Source organism: Poecile atricapillus, chromosome 3 (assembly GCF_030490865.1).
Source record: "Poecile atricapillus isolate bPoeAtr1 chromosome 3, bPoeAtr1.hap1, whole genome shotgun sequence".
Taxonomy (NCBI): Eukaryota; Metazoa; Chordata; class Aves; order Passeriformes; family Paridae; genus Poecile; species Poecile atricapillus.
Window position 1 is genome coordinate 62249206 of NC_081251.1, and position 14631 is coordinate 62263836.

Below are 14631 nucleotides of genomic sequence, written 5' to 3' on the forward strand. Positions count from 1 at the left end.
GTGCCTGAATTAAAATCTCTTTGTTATAATTTATTTAAAGAAGTTGATTGTCTTAGAAAGCAGACTAAGTTTGTTTATTTAAAGTACTTCTCACTGTCAAAACCACATTGCCTAGAATTCATCTAAATATTCTAAATATTCACCCAAAATCATCTAAATATATATTTATCTTAAGCTTGGGATAAAACTGTGTATAACAAAACTCCTCATCAAAATACTAGGGGCAAATTTGGCTTTGCTCTTTCATTTAGCTTATCTAATTGTCAGTTATTTACCTGCTGCTTGGGAGAATTCCTTTCCATCTCTTTCACTTCCATCTGCTTTTAAAGCAAGTCAAGAGGACACCCGGCCACTGAGGGTGGGTCATGGATGTGGCTCTTCCATCCACTAACAAAGCAAGATCCATCTTTATTTCCTTCGCCCAGTGAGTCTGGCAGATGGATGGCTTGTATACTCAGTCCTCTGTCCCTCTGCTGTCATTCCTGACTTGGCCTAAACACAGCAATAAAAACCCAAACCAGAAACCCCCATACAAAACACCCACAACTGCAAAAAACCCTGCTCATTGTTGGTGCAAAAAGTTTCTTTTTGCATACTTTTTAGTGCATTTCCAGCTCTGGTTTTAAGTGCTTCCAGCACTTAAAGGAGAGCAACTTTCACTGTTCCTCCTGGGAGGCCATTCCCCAGCCCAATAAATCTCACTCCCAAGAAATCTCTTTTACACATCCCTTCCTGTGCTTACAACGCCTTTCCAATCTCGGCCTATCATGAGTGGAACAAATATGTTTTTCCCCGCAGAGTTTATATAATAATGCAATAAAGTTGCAGAAGCAATGTGCTCCACTGAGTTACTTCCACTCACCAGAAATTTATGGGATAACAACTTCTGTATTGCCAGCAGGACGTATTTCAAATTTCAATAAATGACGAGATTTCTACTGAAACACAAAGCCATCTGAAACAGACAATATTATTACAAACTTCATAGAGGATGTAGGAAAAGAAGCATGGAAAATCTTTAAACTGCTGACACCAAGGTAAAGTCTGATGGGTTGTTCTCCCCCTGAATTCAGCAGACTGGTTACAGATATCTTGCCAGCACTCACTCTGTCTTTGATGCTTTCTTTCTCTTTTCAGAAGACCAGTAACTGAGTTATTTTAGAAATTATAAAAGAAGTGCTTTGGTTGCATTTTATTTAACCCAGCTTGAATGGAAAGTGATTTCAATGCCTTAGCTGCTGTTTGGCAATTGCCTTGCTGTTTGAGGCTGTGTGCCATCTTCCCTCACCCAAAGATAGGCAAGCCTGTGGAGCTGCCTGGCACTGCCTCCACAGCAAGCACTGAGTGAAAAGCAAACAAAAACCCCAAAATTCCCCATGGAAATTGCAGGGGGGGAAACTTTCTTCCAGGCTCTGGTGATCACCAGGACAGCTATTTGATACAGAGCCAAAAAAGGGGCAGGCAGCGCATCTGAAGTCCTGAAGTCTTTTGCCCCTGTAGCTGCAAGGAAGTCATTCACTCTGCTCATTCCCTCCAGGTCTGGCAAGTGCTGCACTGCAAGGATGTAGCTTTCAGAGCTTGTTTCAGGTAGACCACTAAATGCATGAGAGTGTACAATGCTCTCCTTTACCATGTGTGCAGTGATAAACATCTGCACCACGGCTTGTGAGCTGAAATCGCCTACGAAATTACACACATTCACCAGCTTGCCACAGAAAGATCCCATCAGAGAAATCTCAAGATGACCAGCTAAATATGAGAAAGCTCTGGAAATTAATGCATCAATTTTTGGAAGTCTTTCCCCCAAATGATTTTTGCTATATGTAGACCAAAAGCTATTGTTTATCTCAACTTACAAAGAAAGGCGAAACTCATAGCAGATGTGTCTCCAAATACTTAAATAGCTGAGTGGCAGACTGTTTTTTTATTTGCTATTCACTAAAGTAAACATGATGTGAAATTTGCCATTCAGGTTTTTTTTTTTTTGCAGGAAGGCGTAACAGGAAGGCACCATGATTTTTAAAAAGTGTTAAGGGCTCAAAAATCAGACAGCTGAAAGAAAGATGCCACGCTCCTGGGAAGGTGTAATTCTCTCTCTTGGCTCACTCCTAAGGATACAGTTGACAGTCTACTCAGAAACATAGGCAGAGGTACCTCTAAATCTAAGTAACAAAGGCAGCTTTGCCATGCTTTATTCTTGGGGCTGGAGCAGTTCTTATCATGGTTTGTGTGAAAAACAAAGTTCACTCTTTAAAATTTTTAAAAGTTTAATAAGGGATAAAAGGGATAAAATCCAGAGCTGGGGTGCTTGGCTATCTGCCGAAAGCACACACTTAGCTTAAAATAAAGTTCTTTATATACTGTTACATTACAGGGGGTTACATGCATATTCATAAGAGTTTATACACATTCAAACATTCTTTTGAGTTTAGGTGTTACTGTGCTCGGTTCTAACCTTTGACTTGTCTTCATGCCATGCTGTAGATCAAACTAATATATTTTATTTCTTCTTGTGGTTCCATTCTGTTGTTTTCCTACTCCCTGATAATGGGAGTTAGTAAATTGGGTTCTGGTTTTTGCCACTGTTATCTTCTCACTCAGATAGTCTACAAATGCAAAGAACTACCTAATTATCTTACACCATTCCCTGAGTTAGTTACATAAAAGCATTTTAACATCACATAGTTTCTATTTTAATATTATGCTGTGGCCTAAGATATATTTATCAAATTACTACTTACTATTTATATAAACTATATGGTGGATATATAAACTCACAGATTATACTATATTAAAAATCAGTTAAAAGGAAATATAAATTGTACCATATCAACATCTTTGTGATTAATAATAATGTGCAAAAGCTAATAAATAAATGCAAAAGCCAATACTGTATTGTTATTTATAACACTTGGGATATCCACTAGTCCCTGATCAATTACCCTGGCTCTCACTATGTAAGCAAAATAATGTATTTCAATTCCAATCCTTCTGAGCTTGCCAAAACTGCTTTAAATCAGAATAAAAATCAGAATTATGTCTTGCAGACTCTGCCTTTTTGTGCTATCCCTTGGTATGACTCATCCTTTTTCAGATAAAAAAGTCACAGTTTCATTGGTGGCTTAAACCACCAACATTTACTGCAGCAGTGACACTGGGCAAGAGAGGAATTGAATTAAAAAGTGGCAAGCAGATGACTGCAAATTATCCTTTCACTCATAAAGTTCAAATATAGCCATCTGTGTTTGAACACAAAGAAGGCCTGCAGATAGGGCACCTTCAATTGCAAATGCACCACAACCCATCTTTACTGTGCTTGTAGATGATGCAAAACAATACCTCTATACCAATTCTACTTAGTGGCCATAATTTGCTTCAGTAAGGTGTGTATTAGTCACAGATATAGCTTAAAAGCTGTTATTCTACCCCCAAAATCAAGAAAAGCAAACACACATGCTCTGGAGGGAGAGCTTTGCTCAATATGCTCTTTACTGTCTGGTTCTATGATATATTCAACACCTTATGCTGTGAAGAAGGCATTTGCACCTTTTGATATCCAATAATTTGTAAAGAATTCTGGCAGTGGTTATCCTTGCCTTGGATGATGTACACTTGATGGACAAGATCCCTTGGGATAATCACATTTCTCTGGTGGGGAAATTCTGGCACTTCTCTGCTGCTGTAATTCCTCTTCCTGATCCCCAAACTAGAAGAAAACAAAAACCCTATGCCAAATATCTGTATGATGAAAAGTTGTAGAAACCTCAGTTAATTTTTTGAAGTGACAATTTACCATTTTCAAATTTTTGTCAGATATTTTTCCTGAAAATTAAGAAATATGCCTGAAATCAGGATCGTTTCTACAGAAAAAAAATGAAAAGTTGTTCACAAAACGCTTATTTTTTCAGGAAAAAAACTGTATTCAAGGAAATTTAAGCTAATTTAATAACTTTAAATGAAGTAAGGATGATGTTCACATTTCCTGATCTTTGCCACCGTGCCAAGCTTTATCTTAGAAAGGCTCTGAAGCACTTCTTCATTCCTAATACTCAACAAGCCTTTCTTTTAGAAGTTTTAGGAAATCTTTTATCCTTTCCCAATGAATTCTTAACAATGAAGGAATCCCTGCTTGGCCTGTACAAATTCTGACCATTATCTCTCAGTGACAGAGAGAAAATAAACTTACTGTGCATTTACATGAAGTTATTAATTGCAGGTGATTGCATTATCATATTACAAACTTAATGTCATTAATTGGAAGTTCCTAGTCCCTTCACATCTCAGTGCATTAGACTCAAAATGGGCAGGGTACAACAACCTCACATGTACCTAACCAGACCTCAACAGAGGATCACCAAAGGTGATCAACACAAACATAAGGCTATCAACACAACATAAATGACATTAACTGGAAGCTATGGAGAATGCAGAACAGAAGTTAGTAGGGAAGAGGGAAGTGAAAGACTGGCCAGAAAGTGAAAGGAAGAAAGAGATGAAAGGAAGAAAGAGATGAAAGGAAGAAAGGCATTTTATTATTTCCAGTATAGTTTGGATAGGAACAGCCTGGTAAAGGTGCCAAAACAGAGCTACTGACTGGGGAAATACTTATCTGGGAAAATAGTGAATGGTGCTGTGCAACCGGGCAAATTCCCCAATTGGGAACCACCACAATTTGTGTGCAAAACTGAAGTCAAGTCTGAAGTTGAAGGGAAAGAAAAAAGTAACTGCTTTTAATGGAAGTCCACTTTCCTTAAACAAATTTTCTTCTGGATACTGTAAATTGTGCAAACATTAGAAAATGTGGCCCAATCTACAAATAACTGTTAAATTCTACATTGTCTGAAAAAAAAATAAAGTAAAAACATTAAAATTATTTAAAAAATATTTTTTTAAAATATTTTATCTCATGGGAAGTGTCACCGCTGCCATTTGTGGTTGAATGCTTCCTCTTCCACATTTCCCTCCCAGCCCTGCACTGATGGTCCTACATTTCTCTGAATAGAGCCAAGCATGAGAAATGTGCAGGGCAATGCAGGATGTGTCAGAAACATGTAAGAGACATGAGAGAAATGGGAGAGGGTAGAAAAGAGTCTCATCACCAAAGGATGCAGTGGTTTAAGCTGCCCTTTAGCTCCTCTATGCAGCGCTACCTCCACCTGAGAGTGTGGCCAACTTGCAAAGAGCAGTGGCTTCGCAGCTTCAGGCTGTATTAAAGCAGGGACAACACTTCTGAGCCCACTGTACTAAATACTTGATGCTGATAAAATTTACTAATATTCCACTGTCACTCAAAAATCGTGGCAACATCAAAGGCACTAACAGAATATATACAGCACACCATCTTAGGAGTCCAGTTCTGCATCAAAACCCCGAGATGGGAAGCAAGTTTTCTCAGCACACCCCCAAGGGAAGTATTGACTGCCTATAAATTCTGCTTGCATTTCAGGAAGATCACAGTGCTTTCCACATGAATGAAAGGGTACCCCTTGTTGCGCTGGGGTTTAAGACTGACAATTTCAAAGATAAAGTGAGAGGTGAATGAACTCAGAACACTGAAGTCAGAATTTTGTGTTTTCTTCTGGATATTATTCCTTTTGTGCCACTCGGTTTGTGAGAAAAACTACTTTCTGCATTTGTTAAAAGTAGCAACATGCTAGGTAAAATGCTAGGGGAAAAGGAAGAAAAAGAAAAAGATTACCACTAAAAATATGTCTGCTTTATGATAAAGCATATTCAATGAGAGTTAGTAAAAATTCAGAAACATAGCTAATACTGGTGTTATTGAAAGCTGAAATCTTACGGGACTTCTGGCACTGAAAAGATTCTGATTTCAAAAAGCCTAAATAAATAAAAAAAATGTAAATTCTTCACAAATCTTTTAAAAAACTAGTAATTCTCACCAGTCTTTTGACCATAAACTGTGTCTACTTTTTCAGGAAACAATGGCAAAAAGAGAAGGACATGCAAGAGCGGGGCGGAGAAGAAAGACAAACTATTTATGCTACTGGTGGATTTGGGCAATGAAACATTTAGGTTTTAAAACAAAAACAAAAGCTTCTTTTGAACAAGTTGCTTACATTCAGTAAAAGAAAAAGAAAAATTTTTCTTCAGCTACTCTCTGAATCACTTCTTTAGCCTTCACACTTGACATGTGGTCTGATATTAAATGGTTACTTGCTAGGAGCCACAGAGCAGCAGGAAGTGCTAAATGCCAAAGGGCCCTGAGAAACTAAATCACACTCAGCAGCAAACCACTAAGCAGATCTCACCATCAGCTACTGGTCTAGCTGCTGCAAAACAGGCATTAAATACTATGCTGCAGTTGTTTGGAGTTAAATTTCTACTTAGCCAACCATGACTATCATCACATGTAAATTATTTTTTTTCTTTTTAAGCCTGAGCCCAAGTCTGAATATATTATTGTAAAGCTTCTCTCTCAGAAACTATGCCATGTGTAAATGACATGTAGAATACAAGGTTTATATTTGTAAACCATGGTATTCCCAGGGTTTCCCCTTCCATGCTTAATCAGTCTGGGCTAATAACAAGAACCTATTCCACTTATTCTGCAAGAGTTGGTGGGGGTCTTTTAGTCTGGTATAAAACAAGCAGGTTCTTATTTTGTGTATATTTTGGTATATATAACTCACATTAGAAATGGCTGACTATATTCTGACACATGCTTCTTTTCTCTATATGCCCATCTATTTTATAAACTGAACTGTTTTTCAGGCAGACTTAAACTTTGTAAGTGTATGCAGTACAGATGATTCCTAAATTTTTCCGCAGCATCATTCTGAAACTACAAGTTACATGTAAGGTTGACCAGGATGGGATTTAACATTATGAGATGATGGCCTAAATAGATTATTACAAAGTAGCTGCTTCAATTCTAGAAGTGTAAGTCAAATTTCATTTGGTTATACTTGTTGCCTCTTCCTAATAGTTTAAATTTTAAAATTGTTGCAAAAATATTAATGTGAACTTAGGACAGGATGCACTAACTCTTGGAAACTACTTAGTCATGCTGAGTCTAGTTCATAAATCCTCCCAAATTATTATTTGTCTTAACTTCTACTATAGATTTCTACCAAAAATTGTCTGCCTTGGGCTTCTTGCAAAATTCTGTACTTCAATTTAAGTTGTAAACAAGTCCTGCTTAATACGATGGAGAATCATGTTTTCCCATATCTCCCATATTTTCATAAAATGTACCAAAATCCACTGCTCTATTTTTGGTGTTCTCCCACAGCATGAATATTCTCCCTCATCAGCCCCATCTTAGGACTGAAAAACAACATTTTTCTAACTCCCAGAGAGCTTGGTACGACTCTTGCTTTGTGTATATGCAAACAGGAATTTGTAGTTATTTGGGGAAATATGCGTACAAGTGCAGAAGGAAATACAGACACATGTTAACAGCTACCTATCTACCGGCCCAAAATTTACCTTTTCCCTAAATTCCATGCTCCCAGATAATCAGGTCAATGTCTAGAGCATATTCTGTGTTTCACCCTTTCTAGATTCTCAAATACCTGGAGCCAAAGGGCTAGCTTCTACCCCCTATCATGTCAAAAATGGGTCCTTTGCATCAACCAGAAAATTTGTTCCATAAAAAGAGAATCTGACATTAAGTTTGTAAAGTGGGGTACTCTAATATGAAAAGCTTAAATAAGTCAAAAAAATCATCAATTTTCTTCTCATTTAGTACCAGCTACTTTGATGCCCTGATCACAAGAAAACTTCACTTAAGTGGGGGATTTTAAGCAATCTTTTCCCCATCCTACTTTAGAGTCAACAGCAGATGGCATCATAGATGTCATTCCTTATCATTTTGAATAAATTAACCCCCCAAAATACCCCAAATCATCCTGGGATGTACAAGTGTTGAGACAGGACTGCCATTTTCACTCAGGCTTTCATTTTCTTCTGCAACTCAACATCTGGGCTACAGACTGAGGTACTGAATTGCTGTCAGAGTTCTTAGGTAGGTTTTTTTCGTCTGTCATCAGAAGGGCTCAAAGAACCCCATGAAAGGAATGGAAAGATGCATGAGGAGCTCACCTCTCCACCTGAAAGGTGCATTTCTTACTAATGGAACAAATTATCTGAAACTTCTTGCTGCCAAAGAGCAAGACCTGAGGAGGAACTGCAAAAATACAAGAGCATCAGTCCCAGAGCAGAGAGATGGGTGGTTTTCTGACTTCTGATCTGAGCAGTAAAGTTCCCTTTTCACCAAGATGTACCTCACCACAGACCTCACCGCCTTCGGAACAAAGTGCAAGGCTGTACAATAAAACCCACAACACCAAAAAGAGAGTGAACTGAAAAGTGTCTGCACGGACATGTAGACAAAGAGCAGGCGCTGCAGCAGCGGAGATGGGCTCCTGAGGGCTGTCACAAAGAGAACCACTGCCACAGCTTCGCCATTGGATGTGATGTGAAACAGCACCTCTTCCACCCTGCAACCCAGCTCATGCTGAGAGCTACCTTCAGCCCCACAACCACCAAATCTACCACCAAATCTAGGTTTTGAATGAGTTCTTTTTTCTCGTTGCAGTTCAGTCCCCATTGTGTTGGACACATTAAGAAACTCGACTAGCTTGATCCACCTTTAAGGTGGGTTTAAATCCAGTCAGTAAAGATGGAAGACTGCTTAAAGGTGTGTAATTCAAGCAGCTTTCTGCAAGTGGCTCTGGTGTTGTCCTGAAATTTTAGGAGAGTATGTTTTACTTCACTCATCTCATTCAGATGCTCTGACAAATCAGCCAGTTGTCAACTGGGGCATACCACAACATTGAAGTGATGCAGAAACTATGCCTGCCACAGAGACTTTGAACTTTGCTAACACTACACTTTTTCAGGGTCTAAATCAAAATTCTAGATCATGCCGCCCATACTTGTGATGAGTATCACTTTATTCCTCCTAGGGGCTTACCACGAATAAAAAGGCTTGACAAAAGAGTGGATGAGGTAATAGCCCAGAAAGAGAAATGAAGTAATCTTCTACCACTAGCACTGAAATAAAAGGTCAGCTTTAAGAAGAAAATCCTGAAAATGTATTGTCCTCACATACTGGATGGCAGCTAATGAAGTGAGATGCTGTAAAGTGATAGCAGCAAGTTGCTTTTGTCAGTGTGTAAGAGCAGCAGAAGAAGGAGTGGGGGTAAGAAAGCATAGACAGCATAAATATGGGGACCACCCTACCTCACTGCACTATCAAGATAGATACTGTACTGACCTAGAATTACAAGCAGATGCATTTTATGAACCACTACCAAAGCTGCTTTAAAAAAAACTGTTATTTTTTCCCCTAGCTAGAAGGGTCTCTAAAAATATTGCCTTTTCATAGCTCCTGCATTGAGAATGGTGGATCAGAAGGTGGTAAAATAAATGACGGTGTGAACCTCCACAGGGGTACCAACTGATCACTGAAGGAGCGTGAGGAGACAACATCTTCTCAGCTCAACTCATGTCAGGTTCTAAAAAATGGAAACAAGTGTGCAACAGAAGCTGCCAACAGTTGCAAGCGACTCAGTCTCGGGACAGGCATAAAGCAAACATTTTGCAGGTTATTTAAAATGCAAATTATTTAAAATGCAAATTGTTCTTCTATACACGCAGATGTTGGAGCACAGGTAACATCTGATGTAAATGAGTCATCTACTTTAATCAAATGGTATGGCTAGAGAAAAAGGTAGAAGCAAAAATAATGACTCATATTGTTTCTTCACATTTCTGTCCCCATTATAGTTGTTCACCAGGTTAGTAGGGGAATGAAAAAGCAGGTTATTTTAATGGCACCTCAGTATAAAACCAATTCTCTAACCACCATATTAAAATTTAAAGAGCTTTGCATCTTTAATGCATACTTTCTTTTTTGAAGATGGAATCAACAGTTGTGTGGCCATATGTAAAGTGTTTTTGTTGTGTCCAATCAGCAGCTGGAAAAAAGATACAGGAAGCAGCAACGGAGAATTAAAGAAAATATGACCAAAATAATAAAAAACAAAGAAAGCAACACTTGATTTATACTGTCAGGAAGCAAATCCTCAAAATTAAATTAAAAAAATCAAGTCAGGCAACAGGCATGCTAAAATGTCGTGTTTAAGAAACTACAAATAACAACACATCTTTGAAAACACTGTCATTTTACCTCCACTAGATTTGCCAGTCTCTCATAATGAACCAGCTCGTTACCAGTAGTCTTTGTACTTAAGCCACCAACCAACACTGTCTACATCAATAATCCAGGGGTGTACACATCCAATCACAGGGCATTGTTCATGCAGCACTCTCCAGGCAGTGCTGAAATACACCTTACATCTAAAAGTAGTCCTTTCTGAAGCACTAGAACCTCCTCCTTCCTCCCTGTCCCAAATATCCTTCACCATAATTTTAAGTAGACACAGAAAAAGGTAGAACAGAAAATTATACACAAAATGGCACAGAGCTGTTTTTGCTAGCAGCCTCTGGCCCCATAAGCTGAATTTACTTGCTCCTTTGTGACTAAGAAAGTTTTCATTCCCTCTCTCCTCATCAAGAAGGCATAGCTGCATACTTGATCTTCCCCAAGCAAATGTTCTGCCTCATCTTAAGATTCCCTGAGGAACAAGTGTAAGAGAACATTGTGGTCCGTTGCAGACCCAACCATGCACTGCACTATCTTGTGCTGCAGCAGAGGAGGTCCCTCAGTGCACTTTGAGCTTCCCTGATGGTGTTTCATGGGTACCTCTGTGCCCTATTATGTGAGTGCATCCAAAGTACCAACATCGCCAGGGCATATGTGCCTACAGACTTCTTCTAGTCAGCAGAGCAGGGCTGATTTGCAACTGGGCAAAATACATTTTCAAAATGTGCTCAGCCCTATGGAGACCAGAATTTTATTTTCCTTAGTGCCCTACCTCAGGAAACGGACTGAGTAAAGCACAGCCCAGCCACTTTGGCAACTTTCAAGTATCTGCACTGTAAACTAGGACCCTCACTTCCTCTCATTTTATACAGCAAAGCTTCTCCAAATCCTGCAGGAAGCCTACTCTGTCCCAAAGGGCCAGCTTCCACCCCCAGTCATCCTGTGTGCACTTTCAGGGATTGACTCTTGAAGGAAGATAGTGGGATTCTGACTTAAACATTGGTTTTTCTCACCTATTAAAATCCCTAAGCAGATACAAGGGCACAAGGTAAAATTCTGACATGCAGTTGAAGCATGTGTGAAGCAGCAAGATGAGAAGTTTTGATGTCCCGGCAATACACCCTGAAGCCTTCCTGGGACTTTTCTTCTCTTGCAGTCGGAGATGCTTTGGCAAACGGGTGCGTAGCCACGATGCTACCAGGATTCATTCATTCACTTGTATGAACATGGGTATAAAAAGCCTGCAACTCTCCAAACATCTTAGCAAGGAGAAGATCAAGCACCACGTACCCCAGAAATCCACACCACTGGCCACCGAGAGAAGACAAGTCCTAAGTCTGGGTGAGCAGGACAGGGTATCGGCGAGGATGTCTTTTCCCAAATTCCCAAATTCAGTTCGGCTCCGAGGTCTCGGACACAAGGAGCCTTCCCTCCCTCCCCCTTACCTGAGCCGCCCACGTTGGACCGCAGCAGGCAGGTCCTCCGGGAGGAGGAGAAGGAGGAGATGTCGCTTTGGGAGCGGCCGCGGGGACCGGGCAAGGACCAGACGGGCAGCAGTGCTGTCCCGCTGCTCCCTGGCCTCTCAGCCATCGTCGACGGGGAGCCGAGAAGGGCAGGGAGGAGAGAAGAGGAGGGAGAGAGGCGGCGAGGGAGGGGACAGGCAAAGTTTGCAGAGGAAGAGCCGCCCCTCTCCTCCGACCGCCCCGCCGGGACGCCGGCGGCGATTTTGGGTCTCTGGGAACATAAATTTTGTGTTTGCACAGGAGCAAAGCAAAGTGGGGGGTTGGGTGTGCGGATGCACCCATCCCCCGGGGTGTCCTCATGCTCCCGCCATTGCCATCTCTCGGGGAAAAAAAAAAGAAAACAAAAAAGAAAAGAGAATCAGTTAAAAAGAGCAACCCACACCACCACTTCTGGTTTGTGTAACAGGGTGCCCTCTCCCCCGCAAAGCCGGAAGGTTGCACAAGGCACCGCATCCCTGCAGAATAGCCGTGAGAGAGACGAGTCAAATATCCTCCCCCCTCCCATCACTTCCCTCCCCATCTTTCTTAAGGATTGGGTTGCAAGAGACTTAACTAACTTCGGCAGGAAGGTACTCGCCTGCCTTTCAGATCAGTCACACAGACATAGGCAGAAGCAAAATCAAGCTTCATGGTTTCGTTTCCTGGTGTTTTACAGAAACCCTTTTACAACAAGGTGCATCTTTAAAAGGAAATTTAATGTTCACACTGCTTCTTACAAGCAAATCATATTACATTCTACCTTGAATAAAGCCCTCACTGCCATGCAGCCACAATGACAAAGACAGAAAAGACTGCACCCTATATTTTTAATGCATCCAGAGCTGCATTATCTACTTATCCAATGTGAAAGTTGCATTCAGGCTGCATGAAAATTGCATTCAGGCTGCATTTTAACAACTACGACTCTCCAGGTTTGTATCAAAACCTATCAAGTCTGAAATTTGTCCATGCGAAATTCAGTTTCTGGTTTCTGCTTCCACACAGGCAAGTGCCTTCGTCTCAGTGCCGAGCCCGTGCAGCTCCCCAGGCACGGGGGTTTTGTGATCTTCCCAGCAGTCACCCTCCACGGTCGTCGAGGCAATTGATCCAGTACAGGAGCCTCATATGTCAACCATTAGTCCGGTCAAAAGGTCTTTTCTGCTCAGCTTCTCTCAGGGAATTGCCTTCATTATTTCCTCTCCTTCCCTCTGCTGACAGAGCAGCCTGCTCCTTCCCCAGCCGCAGAGCTTTCCCAGCGGGGCTGTGCTGTGAGAGAGCAGCAGGGCCTTCTGGCAGGGCACGGCAGTGAGCTCCATGCTTACAGCCCCTCTCACGGGGCCCAGAGGCTGCACGGTCACACAGGCAGGAACGTCGTACCCATGCTTAGAGAGCTTTTTGCAGCTGCACATGCCAGGCCTGTGTTATTCACAAAATCTGACAATGTGCTATTTTTATTATTTACCCTTTGCAGCTTCCATTATTACGAATGTGATCGTACACCAAGGACCTTTTTCCCTACCAGGGATTTCAGTACCTGGGTGTGTGTGGGCTGGTGACATTTTCTGAACCTGTTTATGCCTTAATCACAAGTGTACTCATCACTGCTATTTATTGAAATGTTTGACTTATTTTCATTTAATTTCATTTCATTATTTCATTTCATTGGTGCAATCAAGTTAGTTATTGAAATACACAGTCCCTGCTCCAAACCTCACCAGAGTTTATGGCAGGTCAGCAAGCTTTGGGTCAGACAATGACTGTTTTTAAAATCATTTTTTCTTCCAGAAGTTTTGAGCTACAGAGCAATTGTAACTTTGTCGTGCTGTACAGAATGTGTGCTTCAAAGTTTGCACATAAAGGAGCTGCTCAGTGTCTGCAATCCTTTGGTGGGATCAAAAAGGAGAACATGAAGAAATTGAATGATAAACTAGAAAGGATACCATAGCAAGAGGTCAAAGGCATCTAAAGATTCCTTTTGAGAAGCAAAGTGACACCTAAAGGGGTGAAGGAAAAAGAAGATGTAAAGTAGGTCAACAGTGAATGTAAAAGAGCTATGAAGAGGCTCCTGTTGTAATATGAAAGTGCTTTGGTAAACTAGAGTAATGTGAACAGTCAGACAGAAAGAATAATATACTGGCATGTTTTTTACCTGCCTTAATTTATTATATTAATCAAGGTATATAAATGAAAATATCACAAAACCTTGTTTTCACATCCCTTTAAATATTTTTTTTTAATTAGATGTAACAGCTGTGGTTAATGGCTCTGGAAACTGAAGCTCGATTTCCATAGAATAGCAGTAAAGTATACATTCTTCTCAATTGGAAAGAGATTAATTCAGTTGCCTGCTCACTGCTCGTTCATTTTCGACTGTTCTGATGAGATTGCCGAAGAAATTTCCATTTGTGTTGGTGATTATGGAAAGTTAGTATTTGCTGATTAAACCAAATTATTTCACAAAGGCTGTCCCATGGTAGCTGGGGGCTGAAGTAAAAACACAAAATTCGGGCATCAGGAAAGGCTGGAAAAACACCAGCTTGGGCAACAAATTGCTGGAAGATGCATTTTTTAAAGTATGTGCCCGCCACCCGTGATACGCAGCACAAGCTCCAAGTGTAATCTACTGCATTGAGGCAGCTTCCGCACATGCCATTCTAATGATCAAAGAGGAAAATATTTCCTTGACAGGCTTTGGGCCACCTCTCTGCCCGGGAAGCCTCCACTACAAGTCGGCTGGAAGAAGCTGCAAAGCGATGTTACACCCTGTCCTTCTTGGGACGGGGAGGCAAGCTGAGCCTGTGGTGGGCAGCAATCGGGAAGGACAAACCCAGGAGGCTGCCGAGGCCACCTCTGGAGCGGAGCGGCTGCAGACCCAAGGCTCAGAGCCGGCTCCGGCCGTAGATCCCGCAGACACCGTCAGGCCGCTCTCGGGCGAGGCTGACGGGCCGGCCGGGGGAGGAGCCGGGGGAGGAGCCAGCGGGGCCGGGGGCGGGGGAA